The sequence below is a fragment of the Aethalodelphis obliquidens genome, unplaced genomic scaffold, assembly GCF_003676395.1.
Source record: "Aethalodelphis obliquidens isolate GAN/ISIS:26980383/991018 unplaced genomic scaffold, ASM367639v1 scaffold27, whole genome shotgun sequence".
In the NCBI taxonomy this organism is placed as follows: domain Eukaryota; kingdom Metazoa; phylum Chordata; class Mammalia; order Artiodactyla; family Delphinidae; genus Aethalodelphis; species Aethalodelphis obliquidens.
In genome coordinates, this window is record NW_020837971.1 from 16,538,231 (window position 1) to 16,562,453 (window position 24,223).

At 39.9% G+C, this 24,223-nt stretch overlaps 1 long non-coding RNA gene across 1 annotated transcript; it reads right to left on the minus strand.

Moving 5' to 3' along the window:
- Positions 1 to 6,690: 6,690 nt before the first annotated feature.
- On the minus strand, positions 6,691 to 18,653 carry LOC113629615 (uncharacterized). Its single transcript, XR_003436630.1, has 3 exons — positions 18,643 to 18,653; positions 12,445 to 12,456; positions 6,691 to 6,853 (listed from the first exon to the last, which is right to left on the minus strand). It is a non-coding gene; the product is annotated as an uncharacterized LOC113629615 (long non-coding RNA).
- Positions 18,654 to 24,223: the final 5,570 nt, after the last annotated feature.

Below are 24,223 nucleotides of genomic sequence, written 5' to 3' on the forward strand. Positions count from 1 at the left end.
CGGGACTGTAGCTCCGCCCACTCAGCCCTGCACACACAGCCTCTTCCCCCCTCCCCCCCTGGAAACCTCCTCCCTGCACGGCTTCACGCACGAGTGTTCACCCTGTGCCCGCTGCCCCTGCTGTTCCACTGACCCGGTCACATCGCTGAGTCTCAGGACCGGGCCACCCACTATCCGTGTGGTCAACAGGGAAAGCCGGTGATGGCCAAGATGGGGCTGTCCCAGGAGAGCAGGTGGAGGGGCAGCCGCTGAGGTGTCCCCAGAGCCCCGCCCTGGGGCTTGAGTTCAGCTGACCCCATTTTGCGCACATATCCTCCTTTATATCTGCTGGCAGAACAACGAATAAATGCAAACCACTTCCAACCCCTCCCCAGCAGATACCGGCCGTTAGAGTGTGACGGAGCAGGGACGGGTGCTCATGGTGTGGGCTGGAGCACGTGCACTCCAGGCAGGGACCCTGCGCAGGGCATGGTGCACGTGGCTGTGGTGTGGATCCTGGGGACGCGGGGGACGCCCTCACTGAGCATGGGGACGTGGGGGTCACCACGGGCTATGGGGGGTCCACATGTGCTCTTCATCCAGGCCTCACCACCGGGTGAGAAGGACATCACGACTGCATCCCAGAGGCAGAAAATTGAGGCCCCGCCCAGGCCACACAGGGAGAGACAGACGTGGGTCAAGTCCTGGTCACCTTCCTAAACTGGGTGCAGGCTGCCGGTCGTGACCTCCGTGCGTGCAGCTGGCACTGCCCTGGAGCCTGGAGACAGACCACATGACCCCCACCCATTTCAGTCTCAGGGGCGGCTCTGCGCACCGGTGCCACCGGCTGCGGAGCGAGGCTGGGGGCTGGAGTGCTTCGAAAGGCCACGCTCAGGTGTCTTGTCTTCGTTGTTAATTTCTATAGCAACAGAGACAGCTCCAAAAAATTAAACATCGTAATCCAACCTAATCGGTGAAGCCATTCTATGGCTTCAGGAATTTTTTTAGTTTCTTGTTGTTTATTATTCCTGTAGGTCCTTAATTACCCTGAGCTGCTGACACCAGCTAAGAGAATCCCCAATAACATAATTAACCTCCCCTTTCCCTGGACGTGGTCAGGAACGGTCCAGATTTCCTAGCTAGATAATAAAATGAGTCTCCTTCGGGGCTAACCCCAAAGCAGGGAGGGTGGGGAACACTGGAGCGTGGACCTCGGCGTGCTGCTGACCTGCAGCCATCTCTTCTTTTATGGTGTGTGAGCTGCCCTCATGTCCCTTCCAGGTTCTCCTGGTTACGTCACCCATCCCTCCCCCCATGGAGCTCGCCAGTATCCTGGATTTTGTCTTAATCGTTCCTTTCTATGCTGTACTGTTTATAGCCCGTATTTGAGTCCCTGGGCAGCATGTGTCTGCTTTTAACCTGCGATGGACAGTCTCTTGCTGTACTTCTTGGGAGGTTTGATTCTTTCACACATCTTATGCTTCTTGGACCCTCCAAGCTGATGCGATAGCAGCTGTTGGTTCGGTTCCCTGTGGGGGCAGTTATCCAGGCATGAAGATGGGCCACTGATCCCAGACTAAGACCTGAAGCCAGCGGCCCCCCACCCGCGGGGGACCATATGCATGAGAAACAACCTTGTCGAAGGCCATGGAGATTTTCTTTTATGGCTGCGTATCATAACTAGATGAAACTGACTGATTACATATCAAATAACAGTTGAAAACGACAACAAAAAATCAAATCCAAGAGAACAACTTATGATTATCTTATAGGAGATAGGAGAAATTAGAGGAGAAGACATTTTCTGTTTGATGAAAAAAAGGAAAAAATATATAATAAATACTTAAGGTATTTATATTTAATGAATCCAAAGACTTGCCTATGTGATGTTTTTCAAAATCTGGAGTTTGAAAATTAATAAAAACTAACAAAAGTAAGCTAATTAAATGTTTCAATAATGATATTCAAGACAGCTGTTGAAATATATATTGATATACAAAAATCACACACAGTTTTATAAGGACTAGAACATGTTAAAAATAGTTATTCTGCAACAGAAGTGGAGAAAAGATGCAGCACCATGAACAATTTCATGTCAAAAGGAATTTTCTTCTGTTCGTGGGTATAAGTCACCGAGTATCACGTTAATGAGGAAATTGGTGAACACTGGATAAAGGTTCCCAGGTCAAACTGTGCCATTATTTAGCTTGTAACAGCTGCATCAGACAAAATACTGAACAAATCCTTTCTTTAGAAAATTAGAAACCGCAATGAGATACCATCTCACTCCATTAGAATGGCTGCTATCAAAAAACAGTGCACCGTTGGTAAAAATGTAAAACGGGGCAGTCACTGTGGAAAGCAGTGTAGCGGTTACTCAAAAAATTAAAAATAGAATTACCATATGATCCAGGGATCCCACTTCTGGGTCTATACCCCAAAGAATGGAAGCATAGTCTTGAAGAGTATTTTTAATACCCAAAGATGCAACAACCCAAGTGTCCATCAAAGAATAAATAGATAAATAAAATGTGGTCTATGTATACAATGCAGTATTATTCAACTATAAAAAGGAGGGAAATTCTGACACATGCTACAACGTGGATGAACCTTGAGGACGTTATGTTAAGTGAAATAAGCCAGTCACTAAAGGACAAATACTGTATGATTCCACTCATATGAGGTCCTTAGTTTAGTTAAATTCATAGAGACAGAAAGTAGAATGGCAGATGCCAGGGCCTGGGGGAGGAGGGATGGAGAATTAGTGTTCAGTGGGGACAGAGATTCAATTTGAGAAGATGCAAAAAGTTCTGGAGATGGATGGTGGTGATGGCTACACAGCAGTGTGAATGTATTTAATACCACCAAACTGTATGTTTAAAAATGGTCAAGATGGTAAATTTTATATGTATTTTACCACAATTAAAAATTAAAAAAATTAGAAATTATTAGAGGGAGTTGATTAAAAATTTGCACTCCAATTTACATGGCTTGGTAGGCACTTACGTAAAAGAATATTGTTTTATCTAAAGAATATAAGGGAACTTTGATTTTTATTTATGTATGAGTAAAATGTACCATGCAAGTTGGTAAGCCTTTTTCCCGTCATCATACATGTACCACATTTACCGACCATGCGTTTTTCTGTGAGAAACCTGGCTTCCACAACTTTCTTACATATGATTTCTGGTGCAGTATATATGTGAGTCTAGACCTGGGATGAAATGACTGTATTTTGAGATGTGTGCTTTTCCAGCTATATGAAGTCAGCACTCGGGGCTATAAATTTCCACTTCAGTAATATTTTTACTGCAGCCCACAGATTATCATAAGTGGTAATCTCATCATCCTTCCGTTCTATTGTCTCATTTCCTTGATGATTTCTGCTTTTATCCATGAAGGCTTTAGCTGTGTGTGAGGTTTTATTTACAAATGTGTGGTGTTTTCCTCATTTTCCTTTTGCAGTTGGTTTCTAACTTAATTGAATTGTGGTCAAAGAAGGGGGCTTATCATTTGAAATTCATGGATTCTAGTAAGCGCTTAACAAGACGGTGTATTGTCTGAATGTTGGTTGCAGTGTTTTATAAATGTTCATTAGATCCAGTTATTCATTTTGTTGTTCAAATCTCCTACGTTCCTACTCACTTTTTGCCCTGCTTGATTGCCCTATTATTGAAAGAAGGGGTTTAAATCCCCCATTATGGTAGTGAATTTGTCAAACGTTCCTAGTTTTCTGTCAATTTTTGCCTTGCACAATTTGAGGCTATTTTCTCAGGCACTTGCAAGCTTAGAGAGGTTATATCTTTTTGCTAACACGAACCTTTGATCAGAAACTAATTTGTCTGCTATGTAAATGGCTACATTAGCTTTTCTCTGGTTAGCATTTTTCTGGTGCACATTTTTTCCCCAGCCATCCATTGACTTAAGGACTATCTCTGCATCTGTAAGTTTTGGTCGTGTCTCTTTATAAAACCAACAACGGTTAGGCTGAATTAAAAAAGACAGTCTGATATTTCTGTCTTATAACTGCACAGCTTATCCGGTTACATTTATTCTGATTACTCCTCTATTTGAATATAACCTTATTATCATATTAGGTATGTTTTTTGGTCTGCTCTGTTTTCTATTTCCTTTTATACTGCCATCTTTTTCATTGATTTTCTTTTGTCTTCTTCCGATTCCAGTATTTTTTTAACTTCTTGTTTGCAGGTAATATGCTCTGTGCTTCTTCTTCTAGTGGTTATGCTAGTATATTAACGTGTACTTAATTTTATGGAACAACAGTAGTCAGTATCTATACCTTCACCCCAATAATTCAAGGACTTTAGAATGCTTTATTCCTTATCACCCCCTTCCAATGCACATGCTGTTGTTGTTTGTAATTTTTATTTTTCATCCTTATATTTTATCCAGCATTTAGTTGATTCAGTCAGGAAGATCCATTGGGGTACTTAATCTACCATGCCACCAGAATCAAAGTTCAAATTCCTTTTTAATCTCAACTTTCAAGCCCTTTCTTTGTTTTTTATGGAAGAATCACATGAAGCTCTCCATATTTGTATTTCTCTTAGTAGCCACTTACTAGAAACCCCCTAAATAGATGAAAATCTCCTGTGCATGCACATAGTTGAAATTACCAACAGTTGAGGAAAGACCGTTTTATGACAACTGTCATTTTAAATTGAATGAATTTCACTTGCTGACATTCTTATTTTTTACACTTAAATTACTGAAAATATTGCTACATGATTATTAATACAATTTGTTTAAATTTGTTTGGTTAATTTTCCACTATATAGTGGTCTGTTATTGTATCAACTTTATTTGGGGTTATAATTTTCCAAGAAGTAGCCTTAAGACTTATACACAGATCAACTATGAAACATCTATGCTCTTATTGATAAAACATAGGTAATAAATAAGTCCCCCTCAAATTTTCACTTGTACAATAACAAGTTTTACTCAAGTTCTTTCTTCATGTGAAAGTGGGAACAGATGGGATAGATGGCCAATATGGTTGTCTGTCCCACTTATATTAGAGACTCTGGTGGGAAGAAGGACAGGAGATGCTGTAGCTAGTCACTTGGGTTCCAATTCTGGATCCACACATGATTAACAGTGTGACAGTGGATGAGCCATCTCACTGTCTCTCGTTGGGATGGCAACCCTTCCAAACAAGATCTGAGCTTATACTCACCCGTCAAGAGTGTGTGTCTATGCTCATCACACCAAGACCAAGACACGGACTTGCACAAATGAGATATGCGAAAAGCAACCAGGGAGATTGATACTTATCATACCGTAGATGGCAAACTAGGTGCAGTTTCCCCTTTCATGAAATTCAAGACAAAGCCTGTTGTCGGGAAGGAACTGGGACAAGGGTACCACACAGGCTGGTCCTAGTACCCCAGGAGTCCCTAAAAGACCACTATGTTGGCAAATGTCACTAGTTTCAGACCGACAGAGACACCATATGGGTAATTAAAACAATGGTCCTCAGACTGTTTTGCTTCTGTAACCTCAAAGTAATATTGACAAAAATATTAACTTAAATGCTAAAATTAAGTTAAATATTAACTTAAAGTGCTTTTCAAGTTGACATATAAAAATGTTCATTGAAAGGTTAACTACTCCATGGATGTGACCCCTAGAGTAATGTAAATATTGAAGTTTTAAAATAAAACTGTGGCATCACTCTTTTAAATGTATCTGAAATCTAAATACAATAACGTTTAAATATCTACCAATTATCCATTTGAAAATGTATGAAAAAGACTTCCACATCTGGTACAAATGGAGTAATGGGGACCAGCTGACCCTCTTATCAGAGACAACCAAAAAATGGACAAAATGCATGAGACGCTGGTTTCCAAGACATTGGATGTTTAGCAATGTAGGTGAATAATCTCTGAGAGGCAGGAAACAAGTGAGATAAGCACTGTGATTGCCCCGAGATTACTACCTTGGGATAGTTTGACTGCCCAGCAAGGGGGTGCCAGGAGATGCCTAGTGGACGCCCAGGTTAAAGAAATGGAGCTGCGAGTCTGGGGAGATCAAGGCAGCTAGAGTTTGCAGGACAGACTGACAGGCAGGAGCCATTGGCACAGAGAAATCTACAAAGGGTACCCTTTTAGTAAATAGCAGACTGCAGGTCAGCACTTGTGCATGAGAAAACACCTGAAGCTGGGAAAGGACCACCCAAAAGGATTAGAGGTGACCATGTCCACTTGCTTACACAGTGCTGGAACAATGGTTGCTTCCACCACAAAACTGGAAAACCCCATAAAATTTATGTGATGTCTTCATACCCCTTCCTGAACAACTATCATTTAAAAAGTTGACAATATTCACAATAGGCAAGACATGGAAACAACCTAAATGTCCATCGACAGATGAATGGATAAAGAAGATGTGGTACATATATACAACGGAATACTACTCAGCCATAAAAAAGAACAAAATAATGCCATTTGCAGCAACACGGATACAGCTAGACATTATCATACTTAGTGAAGCAAGTCAGAAAGAGAAAGACAAATACCATATGATATCGTTTATACGTGGAATCTAAAACATGACACAAATGAACCTATCTGTGAAACAGAAACAGAACCACGGACCTAGAGAACAGACTTGTTGTTGCCAAGGGGAGGGGGTTGAGGGAGGGACTCTGTCGACCTTTGCCCCAATTCTATGCTGAATTCTCCTCTGCTCGAGCCCCTTCATGAATATGCGTGTACCCTCAGCTTAAAACTTCCCCAGTTTTGCTATTGGGGAGACACTGCTTTGGGAAAGATCCCCTGTGTTCTCCTCACTTGCTGCAAGTAATCACACCTTCCTTCTCTTCATCTTTGGCTTGGTTGTGTCTTTTGGCCTAACACCCAAGAGGCGAACCCAGCTTTTGGGTAACAGGACCTACCCAATGCAGATAGGTTTAAGATCACTGGGTTTGCAAATACTGCTCTCACGGTCTGGAACGCTCGCCCACCTGTGTGCCTGCAGGCCTCATCTTCACTTCTCCATTTGTGGTGCCGCCTGCCACTTTCTAGAAGCTTCCCTTGCTCATGCCTTCCCCACTTCTTCCTCACACACACCGCTATGGTGTAACCTTTTGCTTCCTTGGATCCTACAAGTCTGTGAGCCTCCTCAGGGCCAGGACCATACCTGTTCCCCACAGATCCCCAGCTCCAGCACTGGGTCTGTCACGGTAAATGCTTAATAATGTTTGCTTAGTTTAGTTGAATTTGAGTTATTGTTCCTGGGACAGGCGTAGATAATTGTGACATTTCTATTCAGACCAGCACCTTTAGGCAGGGCTGGAATTCCGGCAGTCTGTTAAGAGGATGTGAATTCCTAACGCAAGTGTCAACAGCAGCCTCTTCCCATAACACTCAGCTGTCAAAATGGGCTTTGATGCTTCTTAAAAGCAGCAGCCTGAACCCTCCTAAAGTCAGAGAACCATTGATTGGTTATGTTTGTACTTCCTGTACAACCAATACGCTGGTTCCAAAATTTACCAACTTTGTAATAATTACCAACTGCTCCAAAACCTAAAAACCAAGCAGTATGATAAATATTAGGTCTGATTGCTTATGCAGCACTTTCCCTCCACCATGCACATGTGAAACAGCTGTTTCACTAGTTACTAATGGATGATGAGCTGAAAAAACTCCCCGCAATAATTTGCACATGAATTTTAATGGGTCCTGGAAAGTGACTAAAACCCTGCTCTCCAGCAACGTTACAAGCTCATGAAGTATTAATGTCCCCATTAAAGATGTATGTCTACTTTTAACAACCTCTTGGAGATGGAAGTTCCTGCTGAGGAAGGTGACATCTGCCACCACAGGGATGAGTTCTGTTCGGCGTGAGCATGTGTGTGTGGTGCCTGAGTCACACGCAGGGACTGCCCTAGCCCCAGACCTGCCAGCACTAATGCCAGATGACAAGCTTGTGGCCTGTTATGAACAGCAGTGAACACAATTATGGAACAACTCGAGTTCCGTGGGCGTGATCTGTTGTGACAGAAGAGTGAGATGTGAGCAAATGAAGTGCACTTAGAGAATCGCAGAATGGGCCATGCTACTCTCAGGTTAATGCTGAAATGACCCCACAAACCTGGAGAAGCCTGTGTGAAGCTGTCCTCTCAATCCAGTGAGTGCCGCAGAAAAGAACGGCCAGATCTATGTCTGTGGGCACTCAGCGTGTCGTTGCTCAAGGCCTGAACCTTAAACAGGGATGGAACGGCAGATACCAGCAAATGGTACAGGGATAGAATTGTGATGAGCAAAAGGACCAGCCCCATCTCCAAAATAACTGCAAAGTGTAGGTATAAACTGAATGACTATATGTCCCCAATTTCCCACGACAATCCTGTTGTCCTGGAGTCCCATATAGCTTATTATTTATCTTGGGTTTTTCATTTTTAATTGTTTTATTATAAATAGCCACGTTAAGATAGGTGACTCTGGTAGACCACCACTGTGTACCTCCAGTGGCTGCCACTGTGAGATGAATGTGTGGTAAGCAGAGCTCCGACTTTAACTCCTGATTAAATCTGAAAGGCAAGTAGCGTGGCATAGTCTCTGACACACACAAAGGCACCAGGCCACCAGTCTCCACAAGAAAAAAAAAGACTCTGAGAAAGCATCAGCTTTTGCTTCAAAAGTTGGTAGTTATTTTAAGAACATAGCGCTCAAAGGTGAACAATTAAGATGTACAATGACAGAAGCTGCACTCATATATCACTTGAGAAACATGCCTTTTTAGGTCAAATGGCTGTCATTCTAAATTATTTTTTTCACTTCTATTTTTGGATTTTTTGCATGTATCAAAAGTACAGCTGTATCTGTTATTACATGGCCTCCACTTTCAGAAAAAACTTTAAAATCAGTTTAAAAATGTCATTTTTTGTTGTTGTCATTAGATCCTTTAAATAGAAAATTAGTTAATATGAATTGTTTCATTTTTTTAATGTAATTCAGGGAATCAACACAAAGATCTTAAAAGTTTATTTCATAGAAAATATAACATCTGACATAATTCTGCATGCTACTAAAGTTGATGTTGAAGATAAAATAAATTTTTGGTGGCACTAATATGAACATGTTTTAGTGGAGTACCACTCATAGGAAACCAAAGTTCTCACTAAATGAAGAAACCATGGCACAGGAGTGTACTCACTAGATATGTGAAGAAACAGGAAAATGTGGCTCACAGTCCAGAAAACTAAGTCATTAGATGTAGAATCACAAGGAATGCTGATGCTGGAATCAGCATTAAGGATTTGAAATGCCTACAGTGACTCTGCTTACGCAGTCCATGGGACAATATGACTGTAATGAGTGAAGAGTGGGATTTCAGGAGAGATATGAAAACTAGAAAAGAACCCAGTGGAAATCCTAGAACTGAATAATACAATATCTCAAGTCAAAAATTTACTGGCTAGCCTTAACAAAAGATTGGATGTAACAGAAGAAAGGATCAGTGATCTTGAAGAAAACTGAAGCATGTAGATAAAGAAGACTGAAAAATGAATGGAGCTTCAGTGACATGTTGAACAGTGCCGAAGGGTCTAACATACATAGAAGTGGTGTCTCAAAGGTAGAAGAAGAGGGAGAAATGGAGTTTATACATTCAATAAAATATGCATATATTTGACAAAATTTAGCAGATTTTTAAAAAAAATTTTATTTAATATTATTTTTTAAACATTTTTATTGGGGTATAATTGCTTTGCAATGGTGTGTTAGTTTCTGCTTTATAACAAAGTGAATCAGTTATACATATACATATGTTCCCATATCTCTTCCCTCTTGCGTCTCCCTCCCTCCCATCCTCCCTATCCCACCTCTCCAGGCGGTCACAAAGCACCAAGCTGATCTCCCTGTGCTATGCGGCTGCTTCCCACTAGCTATCTACCTTACGTTTGGTAGTGTATATATGTCCATGCCTCTCTCTTGCTGTGTCACAGCTCACCCTTCCCCCTCCCCATATCCTCAAGTCCATTCTCTAGTAGGTCTGTGGCTTTATTCCTGTCTTACCCCTAGGTTCTTCATGACATTTTTTTTTCTTAAATTCCAGCTAGGATACGGTATTTGTCTTTCTCTTTCTGACTTACTTCACTCTGTATTACAGACTCTAGGTCTATCCACCTCATTACAAATAGCTCAATTTCATTTCTTTTTATGGCTGAGTAATATTCCATTGTATATATGTGCCACATCTTCTTTATCCATTCATCCGAAGATGGGCACTTAGGTTGTTTCCATCTCCGGGCTATTGTAAATAGAGCTGCAATGAACATTTTGGTACATGACTCTTTTTGAATTATGGTTTTCTCAGGGTATATGCCCAGTAGTGGGATTGCTGGGTCGTATGGTAGTTCTATTTGTAGTTTTTTAAGGAACCTCCATACTGTTCTCCATAGTGGCTGAACAAATTCACATTCCCACCAGCAGTGCAAGAGTGTTCCCTTTTCTCCACACCCTCTCCAGCATTTATTGTTTCTAGATTTTTTGATGATGGTCATTCTGACTGGTGTGAGATGATATCTCATTGTAGTTTTGATTTGCATTTCTCTAATGATTAATGATGTTGAGCATTCTTTCATGTGTTTGTTGGCAGTCTGTATATCTTCTTTGGAGAAATGTCTATTTAGGTCTTCTGCCCAGTTTTGGATTGGGTTGTTTGTTTTTTTGTTATTGAGCTGCATGAGCTGCTTGTAAATTTTGGAAATTAATCCTTTGTCAGTTGCTTCATTTGCAAATATTTTCTCCCATTCTGAGGGTTGTCTTTTGGTCTTGTTTATGGTTTCCTTTGCTGTGCAAAAGCTTTGAAGTTTCATTAAGTCCCATTGGTTTATTTTTGTTTTTATTTCCATTTCTCTAGGAGGTGGGTCAAAAAGGATCTTGCTGTGATTTATGTCATAGAGTGTTCTGCCTATGTTTTCCTCTAAGAGTTTGATAGTTTCTGGCCTTACATTTAGGTCTTTAATAATTTAGCAGATTTGATAAGTTCATCAACCCATTCATTCAAGAATCACTACAAACCTCAAGTAGTATAAAAATTTCCCTCCCCCTCCTACCACCAAATTCACACCAAAGCACACCAAATACAAACTCCTGAAAACTAAAGATAAAGAAAAAAATTCCTAAAAACAGCCAGAGGAAAAAGACACATTACATACTGGGGGAATAACGATAAGAACAATTCACTTCTCATCAGAAGTACAGTGGCAAGAAGAAAATGGAACATTTTTAAAGGGCTGAAAGAAAAAATGAAAACCCAGAATTCTATATGCAGAGGTTTTCAGAAACAAAAACAAAATAAAGTTATCTTCAGTATACCAAAGCTGAGAGAATTGTCCATCACCAGACTTGCACTACAAGAAATGATAAAAGAATTTCAGGCTGAGAGGAACAAATACAGGATGGAAATTCAGATCAACAGGAAGGAAGATAGCTAACAATGGTAAATAGGTTGATAAATATGAAAGACTGTTTTTCTTTCATTTAAAAAATTCATTTACAGTCAATTTAATATTTAAGGAAAAACTAATAATTGCGTGTTTAGGGATTATAAATTTTTAAAGTAAAGTATATGCTCCCAGTAGCAGAGAGGACAGAAAGTTTTTAAGTAGGATTATGCTGTTGTAAGATTTTTACCTTATACATGAAGTGGTGTACTAGTAATTCAAGGTATATTGTGATAAGTTGTGGATGTATATTATATTCTGTAGAGTAACTCTTAAAACATAATCAAAGATGTATAACTAGAATGTCTTATTTGTCCTTTTACAGTATTTTGTGACTAGAATTCTTTTATTAAGTCCATGTTAAATCATGGTAAACCAACTTGTCAGTCAAAAAGGAACTATTTCAAGAAATTATATAATTTCAATTAGGTTAGCACCTTCCCCTAAGTTTTAAGGTTTTCCTGGATTGGCATACAAATTATATTGTTATATGATACATATGTATAAAAAGAAAACAGTAATGAGTATCCATATTTGTAAAGATTTGCTTACCTTTCTAATAATTTTCTTGGGATATGTCCCAAGGAAATAGTGAGTTAAAGAATGCGGACGTGTAAGAATTTTGAATTTTTTGGCCAGTGGTCATGTCTTACCTAAGTATAACACACTATCAAACCAGGCAACTGACACTGGTACAATCTATAGACCTTATTTAGATTTTAGTTTCACATGAACTCATTGTGTGTGTGTATGTGTACAAGTAGAGCTCTATGCAATGTTGTCATGTGTAGATTTGTGTAACCACCATCACAATCAAGATACAGAAATGTTCTATCAGCACAAAGATTCCTTGTGATACCTTTTACAGTAACACCCGTCTCCCTATCACCACCCACTTCCCTGGAAACCACCAATGCTTTTGTCCTTTAGAGACTGTTACATAAATGGAATCATACCATATGTGACTTTTTGAGATTGGCCTTTCCCACTCAGCATATACCCTTGAGATCCATACAAGCTGCTGGACTTATCAACACTTCGCTGGCTACACTGCTAAGGAATATTCTGTGGTATAGATATATCATAGTTTGCTTAAACATTCATCCTTTGAAAGATGTTTGGGTTGTTTCCCATTTTGCATATTACAAAAAGAGCTGCTATGAACATCTGCATGCAGAATTTTGTGTGGACATGTTTTCATTTCTTTGGGATAATGTCTTAGTCTGTTTGGGCTGCTATAACCAAATACCACAGACTGGGTGGCTTATAAAAAACAGAAATGTATGTCTCACAGTTAGGGAGGCTGGAAGTCCAAGATCAAGGCTCCAGCACAGTCATGTTCTCGTGAAGGTCCTCTTCTGGTTTATAGCCAGCAGCTTCTCACTGTGTCGTCTTGTGGTGGAAGGGGCAAGGACCCCTCTGGGGTCTCTTTTTTAAGGGCATGCATCCTATTCATGAGGACTCCACCCTCATGACCTAATCACCTCCTAAAGGCCCTACCTCCAAGTATCATCACCTTGGGGATTAGGAGTCCAGCATATGCATTTTGGAGAGATGTGAACATTCAGTCCATAGCAGATAAATACCCAGAAGTGTGATTGCTGACTTGTATGGTAATTGTGTGTTTAATTTTAAACAAGCAAAAACCCTGCCAGATGAATTTCCAAAGTGGCCATACGATTTACATTCCCACCAATGGTGTGTGAGAGATCCAGTTTCTCTGAATCCTCACCCGGCATTTGATATTATTTATTTTTTAAAATTTTAGCTGTTCTAATAGGTGTGGAGTGACACCTCATCATGGTTTTAAGTTGTCCTGCCCTATTGGCTAATAATGCTGAATATATTTACATGTGCATTTTTGCCATCTGTGTATCCTCTTTGGTGAAATGTTTGCCCATTGCTTTTACTGTTTCATTTTGAAAATTCTTTATATATTCTTGATATAAGTCCATTTTCAGACGTGTAGTTCATGTAGTTATGTAGATATGTAGTTATCTGTAGATATGTAGTTAGGTAGATATGTAGTTATCTACATATTTGTAGATATGTAGTATATGTAGTTATTTTTTTACAAATTTGTTGCTTGTCTTTATCCTCTTAACAGCATCTTTTGCAGAGCAAGGGTTTTAAATTTTGATGAAATTCAGTTTATTGATTGTTTTTCTTTTATGGATCCTGCTTTTGATGTCATGTAAAAAACCTCTTCACTTTCTCCTAATCCAGGTCACCATGTTTCTCCTATGTTTTCCTGTATAAGTTTTATAGTGTTACATCCTACATTTAATTCTATAAACTATTTTGACTTAATCTATTTGAATTAATTTATATGAGGCTTAGGTCATTTTTTTTCAATTTAATTTTATAGCCAGCTACCTTGCTGAATTCTTTTATTATCATTGTTATATAGGATTTTCCTGTTAAACTAATATAACATTTGAAAATATAGTTTTATTTCTTCATTTCCAGTTCTTATGTCTCTAATTGTATTTTCTTGTCCAATTGTATTGGCTAATACCTCCAGAAGAATGTTAGAAAGTGTGGGGCAATTGGTCACCCTTGCATTGATCCTTACCCTAGTGGGGATGTCTCTAATATATCTGCAATTAAAATAAGAGCTTCAGGATTGAAGTTTACATTTTATCATTTTAAGGAAGGATTCATGCATTTCTATTTTTCAAGAGACTTTTATTACCGTAAGGTCCTTGTAAAATATAAGTCAAAGTATGTTATTCTTCTGTCTAAAGCCCTCCAATGTATTCCATTTTACTCAGGAAAATCCAAAGTCCTTAAAATGGTTGCTTCTGTACCTGTCAGAAGTCCTTGCTCAAATATCGCCTTCTTAAACAAGACCTAGTGTGACCCCATCTGATTTAAAATTACAACCTGCCCCCTCTCAATTCTCCTACTCCATTGTGCTTTCACTTTTTGCAGGGCACTTCTTGCTTTCTAGATACAATATACTTTTCTCACTTATTTATGTTTAGTTTCAGTATCTATCTCCCCACAGCAAGCAGTTAGAGGGAGGAGATGATTCCCTAACTTCCTTCTCCATTCCCACCCTCTAAACTTTTGGCTACACCTTCCATTATTTAAATTCAGTTGATCCCAGCTCAGAGAACAAGGAACCTGGGCAAAGCAGCACGGAGAGGTTCACCTTTTACGGGCCAGGAAAGGGCAGAGAATGAGTCTTGTGAGGTGACAAGCAGAGAATAAACAAAATGTTGAATTTACCTCATAACTCATGGTTGGTTTAACATCTGACAGCAATCATTGTGATTCACCAAATTAATACATTAAAGAAGACATGTCATAGGATTGTCTTGATAGATGGTAATAAGTTTTTGATAAGCATTGCAAATCAACATTTATGATTAACTAAAAATAAAACTCTTGGTTCTAGTTTTAGGGCAAGATGGCATGTACTCATTTTTCTCTGTTCCTCCCCTCTAAAAATAACTAAATACCCTAGAAATAATTCAACAGCCATAAAGGGCTCCAAAAGGTGAAAAGAAGGTGAACTGCCTAGGGACATCAGGACTTGATGAAGGACACACAGTGAGCTCACTGGTTTGTTTTTTTTTTATCTCCCAGATACCTTGGACTGAGTGTTGGAGATACCTGCAACCAGAACTGCTAACAGGCATGGAAGGAAGGGAGAAAGAGAAAGAGAAAGAGAAAGAGAAAGAGAAAGAGAGAAAAGCCTGTCCTCTCAGGCCAAAAAACCCCTCTAAAAATAATGGGAAAGAGGAAGCCCAGCAGGGATATAACAGGGAGACTCATAACCGGTGGCAGGTCATCAGATCTTCCTGCAGCACCAGCTCCAACAGCTGAAAGTTACGGACTGGTCTGCTTACAGCAGTGGCAGCTTTAGGACCTGGGTGGGTCTGACTGCAGCAGTCTTTCCCCTTTGCTGGTACTGTGGGGCCAACAGGCCTAGTGTCTCCCTATTATCCACCTAGATCCAGTGGCTTCTGGCCCTCTGTCTGGCAACAGAAGATCCAGGCTTCTCTAGACCCTCCTTCCAGTGGCAGAAGGTGAGCCAGACCTATGGTCTCCTGAACCATATCCTATGAAAGAAGGTGGTCCCTGTAAATGCTTCCTTCACCCAGTGCCACTGGCAGAGATAGAGTTATAAGCCCATTTAAACTGGATAACCAGAGAACAGGCCAGTAGAAACTCTTCATCCCACAGGCCCAGCATCCCACCTATACTCAAGGACATGAGTGGTCCAAGGAGGCACCCCCCCACCCCAGTGGGCAGCATTATCAGGGAGCCAGCAGAAGCTCCAGCAGAATCAGAAGAACAAAGGAGTCCTTAATAGCATGGCAAAGGGCTCAGAAACGAAAGCTCGCACAAGTAGGTCAGAGCCTACACACTAAACCTGAACAGGATGACTGCCTGCAAATACAGAAAATTTAGGTAGGACCAAGAGTCTTTTAATATAGTCTCCAAAATGTCCAGGATACAATAAAAAAATCACTCATCAGAACAAGAGCCAGAAAAATCACAACTTGAGTGAGAAAAGATATCAATTGATGGCAACACAAAGATGAATGAGTTGTTAAAATTAACTGAGAATGACTTAAAGCTGCCATCAAAAGTACTTCAAGAATCAGGTACAGAGAAGTAACATCAGCATGACGGCAGAGTAAGCGGTATTAGCTTTGCCTCCCCTGCCCACCCCACCCCCCCACACCAAACAACAGCTGCACAGCTATCCACAAGCGAAAAGAGTGTTGGGGGTAGGGCTCAAGAGTCTAATTAAGAACCTACTGCAAAACAGTGGAACAAAAAAGGGAGAATAACTGCACAGAAGGGATCACTGGGGAGATCGGCTTAGCTGAGATGTTGGAGATGGCTAGGAACAAAGAAGATGGCTAGGATTTTCAGCCGTGTGGTAGGTGCTATCTTGGTTCCCAGTGACCTGTTCTGTGGAAGACACTAGAAGTCTTTGCTGCTGAGATAACCAGTAGCCATTTTCACTGCAGATTCCTTGGGAAGGGAGGTGCTGCTACATCCCCCTGCCCAGAAGGAGCCATCATGGGGTTGGGCTGTCACCCTCCAACCCTGTGAGCATCCTGGACCCCACAGCTGCTGTTGCTCTGTGAGCACCTGAGCTCCAGTCCCCAGCTCTGTGGTTGCTCCACAGGCATCCATGCCTCACACATCATTGCCACTGTGGGCTAGTGACAACATGCCCTATGGGAAAAAAAGAGGTCAGCCTTTACCGCCAAAGACCCCAACAGTCTTTCTGCTACTGCAGCCTTGACTACTGAGGATCACTGCAGTCCTCACTGACACTGACCTCAGCTGACAGTTGCAGAGATGACACTGCTGGGCCCTCCCTAGAGCTGGAACCACCACAGCTTACCTAGCCTGTCCCCTCACACCTACCCACAGGTGAAGATCTTTCCCCACCAGAACTAGTCCATAAAATCTAGAAGAGGTGACTGAGCACTCAAATACTCAGACATTAATTCAAGAACACAAGAAACATGAAAAAATCAAGGAAGCATGACACCAATGAAGGAATACAATAATTTTCCAGTAACTGATCCCAAAGAAATAGAGATCTATGAATTCCTGGGAAAATAACTCAAAATAATTGTCTTAAGGAAGCTCAGGGAGCTAGAAGAGAACACAGATAGACAATTCAATGAAATCAAGAAAGCAATACATGAATAAAATGAGAAGTTCAACAGAGAGATAGAAATAATAAAAAAGAACTAAGCAGAAATTATGGAGCTGAAGAATACAATGTATGAAATGAGAAATGCAGTATAGAACATCAACATCAGAGTTGATGAAACAGAAGAAAGAATCTGTAAACTTCAAGATAAATCATTTGAAATTATTCAGTCAGAGGGAAAAGAAAAAGAAAAAAGAATGAAGAAGAGTGAAGAAAGCCATGTGCGTTACGGGACGCCATCAACTGAAACAAGATTCACGTTGTGGGGCTCCCAGGAGAGGAAGAAGAGAGAAAAGGGCAGAAAGCTTATTTAAAGAAATAATATCCAAGAACTCCAAATCTGGGAGAGATAAGGACATCCAGGTTCATGAATTCATGAACATACAAATGAATACAAATTTAACTCAAACTTACACACATTATAATAAAACTGCCAAAAATCAAAAACAAAGAGAATTTTGAAAGCAGCAAGAGAAAAATAACTCATCTCACATGGTGAGACCCCTGTAAGTCTATCAGCAAAATTCTCAGAAGAAACTTTGCAGTCCAGGAGAGAGTGGGATGTTGTATTCAAAGTGCTGAAAGAAAACGAAAATTACAACCAAGAATACTTTACCCAGCAAAATCTCCTTCAGAAATGGAGGGAAAAAGATTTTCCTAAACAAAAGCTGATGAAGTTCATCACTACTAGACCTGCCTTGTAAGAAATGCTGAAAGGAGTTCCTCCAGCTGAAATGAGAGGATGCTAATTTGTAACACAAAGACACATGAAAGTGTGAAACTCACTGATACATGTAAGTATATAGTAAAATTCGGAATACTCTAATACTGTAATAGTGGTGTATAAATCACTTAAGTCTTATATAAAGGTTAAAAGACAAAAATATCAAAAGTAACTGTAGTTACAATAATTTGTGAATGGATACAAACATAAAAAGCTATAAACGGCACCATCAAAAACATAAAATGTGAAGTAGGAGGAATAAAAGTGTAGAGTTTTTGCATGCAATGAAGCCTAAGTTGTTATCCATTTAAAATTGATTGTGAAAACTATGCTTTATGTAAGCCTTGTGGTAATCACAAAGCAAAAACTTGTAGTAGAGGCACAAAAGACATAGAGAAAGAAATCAAAGCATACCACTATAGAAAATTATCAATTCACAAAGGACAGCAAGAGAGGAAGAAAGGAACAAAGGAACTGCAAATAAGCCAGAAAGCAATTAAAAGATGGGAATAGTAAGTCTTTCCCTAACAATAATTACTTTAAATGTAAATAGATTAAATTCTCCAATCAAAAGATGAAGAATGGTTGACTGGATTAAAAAACAAGACCCAAATATATGCAGCCTACAAGGGATTCACTTCAGTTTCAAGGACATACATAGATTCAAAGTGAAGGGAAGGAAAAAGATTTTCATGGCAATGGAAACTAAAAGAGGACAGGGGTAGCTATACTTATTTCAGACAAAATAGACTTTAAGTCAAAAACTGTAACAAGAGACAAAAAGGGTCACTATATAATGATGAAGGGATAAATTCATCAAGAAAACATAACAATTGTAAATTGCTCATTGTAAGTTGTTATATATACAGATAGATAGATACACATATACATATATTGATACATATACGTATCTAATATCAGAGCACCTAAATTTATTAAGCAAATGTTAACAGATCTGAAGGCAAAACAGCAACACAATAATAGTGGAGGACTTCAATACTTCACTTTCAACGATTTATAGATCATCCAGACAGAAAATCAATAAGGAAAGATTGGATTTCAATTACACTTAGACCACTGTTGGTGGGAATCTAAAATGATACAACATCTATAGAAAAGAGTATGAAGAATCCTCACAAAAATTAAAATAGAATTAACATACGATGCAAAATTCCAATTCTGGGTATATATTCAAAAGAATTTAAAGCAGGATCTGGAAGAGATATTTGTACTCCATGTCCTTTTGGGCCTTATTCACAATAGCCAAGAGGTGGAAGCAACCTAAATGTCCATTGATCAATAAATGGATTAGAAAAACATGATGTACACGTACAATGGAATGTTGTTTAACCTTTAAAAAGGAAGGAAATTCTGACACGTGCTGCACCATGGGTGAACCTCCAGGACATTATGCTGACTGAAATAAGCCAAACACAGAAAGACAAATACTGCATGATCTCACTTACATGCAGAATCTAAAATCGTCACATTCACAGAAGCAGGGAGTAGAATGGCAGTTGCCAGGGGCTAGTGGGGTTGAGGGAGAAGAGATTTGTTAGGTGGGTATAGAGTTTCAGTTTTACGAGATGAAAAAGTTCTAGGAATCTATTGTGCAACAATGACATAGTTAACACTTTTGTATTGTACGCTTAAAAGTTGTTATGATGGTAAATTTTGTGTTATGTGTCTTTTACACCAATTTTTTAAAAAAAGATGACTTGGAACTTCAGAGAGGAAAGAACAGCTGGATAGGAAAGATCATGGAGAGTATAAAAGCTGTTCTCCACCTCGTGGATTCCTTAAATAAGACATAATGATTGAAGCGAGAGTACAGTATCAGTTGCAGTACTCAGTGTACGCAGAGGAAATACTTGAGACAATTACATTTTTGAGACAGAGATGGGAAAGGGACCTATACAGACAGAAGGTTTCAATACTTCATTTGAATTGTTAAGACATCAATGACAGTATGTTGTGATAAGTTAGGTATGCACGATATAATGTCCAGAGAAACTCCCATGAAAAATATACAAAGCCATGTGCTCAGAAATACTATAAATAAGACATGATGGAACCTTAGAAAAGGTTCAAATACACAGAAGACAAGAAAAAAGAGGAATGAACAACAGAGGAATAAAACAGATAATACGTTAAAAAATTGGCAGATTTAAGTCCTAACATGTCAGGAATTACTTGGTCTCAGCAGACCCCCGCTGTAGGCTGTCTCCAAGAAACTCCCTTCAAACACAAAAACACAGGTACTTTAAAGTGAAAGAATGGGAAAAGATACATCATGCTAATGTTACTCAAGAACAAAACCAGGAGCTGCTATATCAATATGAGATAAAATAGATGTAGGAACAAAGAGGATATAAACCCAATACAAGATGCACGAGGACTCTGCATAAAACTGACACACGTTACTGAGGTCAATTAAAGAAGAAATAAGTAATCGAGGGGTAGTCCATGTTCCTGAATCCAGGTCAATGATATTTTTTAAAGTCAGTACCCTCCAAATGCATCTATTGATTCAATGCAGTCCCCGTCAAAACACCAGCAACTGTATTTTTATAGAAAAAAAGCCGATTCTAAACTTTATATAGAAATTCAGAGTGTCAAAAGTAACCAGGATACTCTAGAAAACAGCAAAGTTGGAGGACTTACACTACATACATATCAAGAACTGTTAAAAACTATATTAAGGCAGTTGGTATCGGCACAAAGATAAATAGATTAAAAATAGTCTGAACATAGACCCACCTTTATAGGTTATTTGATCCATGAAAAAACGGGCCACAACGAAAACGAAATATTATTTTCAATAAATTATGCTGGAGCAATAAGATAGCCACATGGATATCCACCTCACATTATATGCAGGAATCAATTCCAGGTGGAGTGCCAATTTAAATGTGAAGGGTAAGCAATAAAACTTTTAAAGGGAAACTAAGAGTAAGGAACAGTGTCATGATCTTGGATTAGGCATTGAAAAACTCTGACCATTAACAAACACAGTAAGTTTAACTATTTAAAAATTTAGAACTTATGCTTAGTAAACGACCCATTAAGAGAGTAAAAAGTGTAACCCATAGAGGGAGAAGATATTCACACTACAAATACACTGGGTCCTCATTATTCACTGATTCCACAGCTGTGAATTTGCCTGCTTACGAAAATTTATAGGGAACCCCAAATGAATATCGTGGCACCCTCATGGGTGCCAAGTCTGAGTCACCCCACGGGCACGTTCCCAGCTGAGGTCGAACACCGCGACACCGCCTTATTTCAGCTCATACTGTAAACAAGTGTTCTTTGTGTGGTCTATTCAGTACCATGTTTTAGTTCATATTTGTGCTTTTTGTTGGTGATATCACTGTTTAAAAGGGCCCCCAAGTGTCATGTTGAAGTGCTGTCTATAGTGTCCCGAGCAAGGAGGCGTGATGTGCCTTACGCAGGAAAACACGTGTGTTAGGTGAGCCGTCCTGGCCTGAGTCCCGGTGCTGCGGCCGGGGAGTTCAGCAAGAATGAATCAATAGTACGATATGCTACATCCAGGAAAAGGAAGAGGAAATGCACCCATCTGTATGTGAGGTCACCGGAAAGTACCAAAGTAACATCTGCAGTGTGTGACTAAGCGGTGGGAAAGAAGACGGGGAAGCGGCTAAATGGGTAGATTCATGAAATGACGGCTGATAATAAAAAAGAGGGCAGTGGATGGTGTGGCGCGGGGAGGCTGAGAGCCAAAGAACTTTACTGTCATGTTGCCTAGGGTCCAGAAAATGTAAAACCCTTCTTGGCTAGCGTGGGCTGGCTCGCAGGTTTCAAAAGGCGACAAGGCATGAAAATGTCAAGCCTGCACCAGGGGGTTCTGAGCTCAGGAACTAGAGGAAGATTGTCTCGATACCTGTTATGCGTTACAGAGGGAAAAGGCTACGGGAAGAGCAGATTTGAAAAGCGGAAGAGACCGTCCTGCTTTACCAGAACATTGGTAAATGAACCCAGAAAACGCAAATAGTGTTTCGGCTGATGAACATGTTGTGACCAGAGGCTCTCAGGAACCTAAACCCTGGATTTCCCCAGGAGCAATGGTTCAGGGTTCACTAATTCAATATTCATGGCAACTCTGTAGGACATAACTACCTTGAGTATTGAGAATCTACTGTAACTGTAACAAAGGACTTGAACCCAGAATATGTAGTTGGCCCTTTGTATGTGTGGGTTTCATATCCCTGAGGATTCAACCAACCTCGGATCAAAAATATTTTTTAAAAATTCCAGAAATTCCCAAAAAGCAAAAATTGAGTTTGCCACATACCAGCAACCATGTACATAGCATGTATGTTGTATTTGCAGCTGTTTACATTGCATTACGTTGTATTAGGTATTATAAGTAATCAAGAGGTGATTTAAAGTATATGGGAGGATGCGCATAGGTTACATGCAAATACTACACCATTGTGTGTAAGGGCCTTGAGCATCTGTGGATTTTGGTATCTGCAGGGGTCCTGGAACCAATCCCCCGTGGATGCCGAGGGACAGTGATATAAAGAACTCCTACTATTCAATTAATAAGACAAACAACACAATAGAAAAATAGCAAGTGATTTGAGCAGACACTTTACAAATGAGGACATCAAAATGTCCAACAGACATAGGACACATATCATATTCACTAGACGGAAACGCAGGTTAAAATCACAGTGTGATACCCCTGCATACCCACCAGAAGGTGTGTCATCTTTTAAAAGCAAAATATTTGAAACAACCTAAATTTTCAACTCTGGGGGGAAGTTACTAAGCTATGACACAATCATGTGTAGCAATATTGCACAGCTAATAGTATCAGTTTATTTCATAGAAGAAAGACTGGAAGGAAATACACCAATATGTTAAGAATGGTTCTCTCTGGCTGGTAGGATTTGAGGTAACTTATTTTCCTTCATTTTTTTCCCATATATTTCACGATTCATCACATAAGTATGACTACTTTTATTTTTAAAAAATTTACATGTGTTGCCTTCTGAAAAAGAATAACGATTTTATCATTCCCATTTTTTTCTAAGGGATAAAGTTATATCTGTTTTTTCTTTTTCTGTCAATACCAGTTTGGATGTCTCTGCAGGGTAGTTGCTGACACAGAAATTTCTTTTCAAATTAGAGTTTAAAATGTGTTATGTAACATTCTAAATAAATTCTGGGAGAAGAAACTGCATCTCATTCAAAAATAAACATTCCAATTTCTGTGTTGTAATTCTGAATAATAAAAATCTCATCACAGAAATGAGGAGAAAATTGCTTCAAGTCATCTAGCTGATAAAATATAAGTGGTGATAAACATCATAATATATAACAGAATTAGACAATCAATATTGTGCACATAGCTAAGGTTTTACTCTAATATATTATTGGCAATAAATATTCTGTCTTGTATTTGTAAGAAACAGAGGTAATATTACAAAAATCAGATTTCGAAATTTCAGATTCATTAATTATCATCTTCATTGCTATAAGAGAAGCTGAATGAAGTAATTCAATCATACAAAAATCAAATCTTAGCACTTGAACTACAGCAGTAACAGACACGACTTTCATAAATCTCTTGTGAGATATCCAGACATTGATTAGTTATGCATTTGACAGATGGGACCCAGAGCTCCCCGCAAAAGGAGACTTAACCCAGGACCTCCTGGCTGTCCAGCTACAGAGTCTGATCTAGACCGGACAAGGACTCTTTCTTAATTTTGAGGATCCCCCATTTACTCCTGAGGCTGCTCTCCCAGCTCCTAACTGCTTGACTAGAGTGAAGGTGAGGATGCTGTCAGGGACCCTGTCGCAGACAGCATGTCCTCATGGACCATGTAACGGCGTCATGTACGGGACAGCTGGTGCTGAGACGCACCAGGAGGACCAACGCTTATATGAGCAGGCGTGATGAGGGGTCCAGTTTCTGACAGTAGTGGCCTGGAGACAGGTGCAGAGAGGTGGAAAGAAACAAGTGGAACCTTGTATCTTCCCAGAGGATATAAGTGAGATTGTTAATTTGCTCTGTGATCGAAAAGGAAATATATCTGAGGGAACTTTGGGAAGTGAAGGCGTTACACCGTTGGTGAAGCATGAGCTCACAGGGAGCTTGCAGAGCCCTCGGGGGGCCCGGATCCCTTCCTTTTGCACTCACTCTGATGGGTGGCAGGAACAGCAGGACTATCCCTAGCGCCAGGTGGCATTCTTCCTAGGGGGGCTGGAGATAGGGTCCCCCTTTACACATGCAGCCATCAGGGAGTGCCGGCAGGAGCCCATGGCGCTGTTGTGTCCCCAGCAATGGCAGGCTCCAAAGCTACCACCGCATTATTTT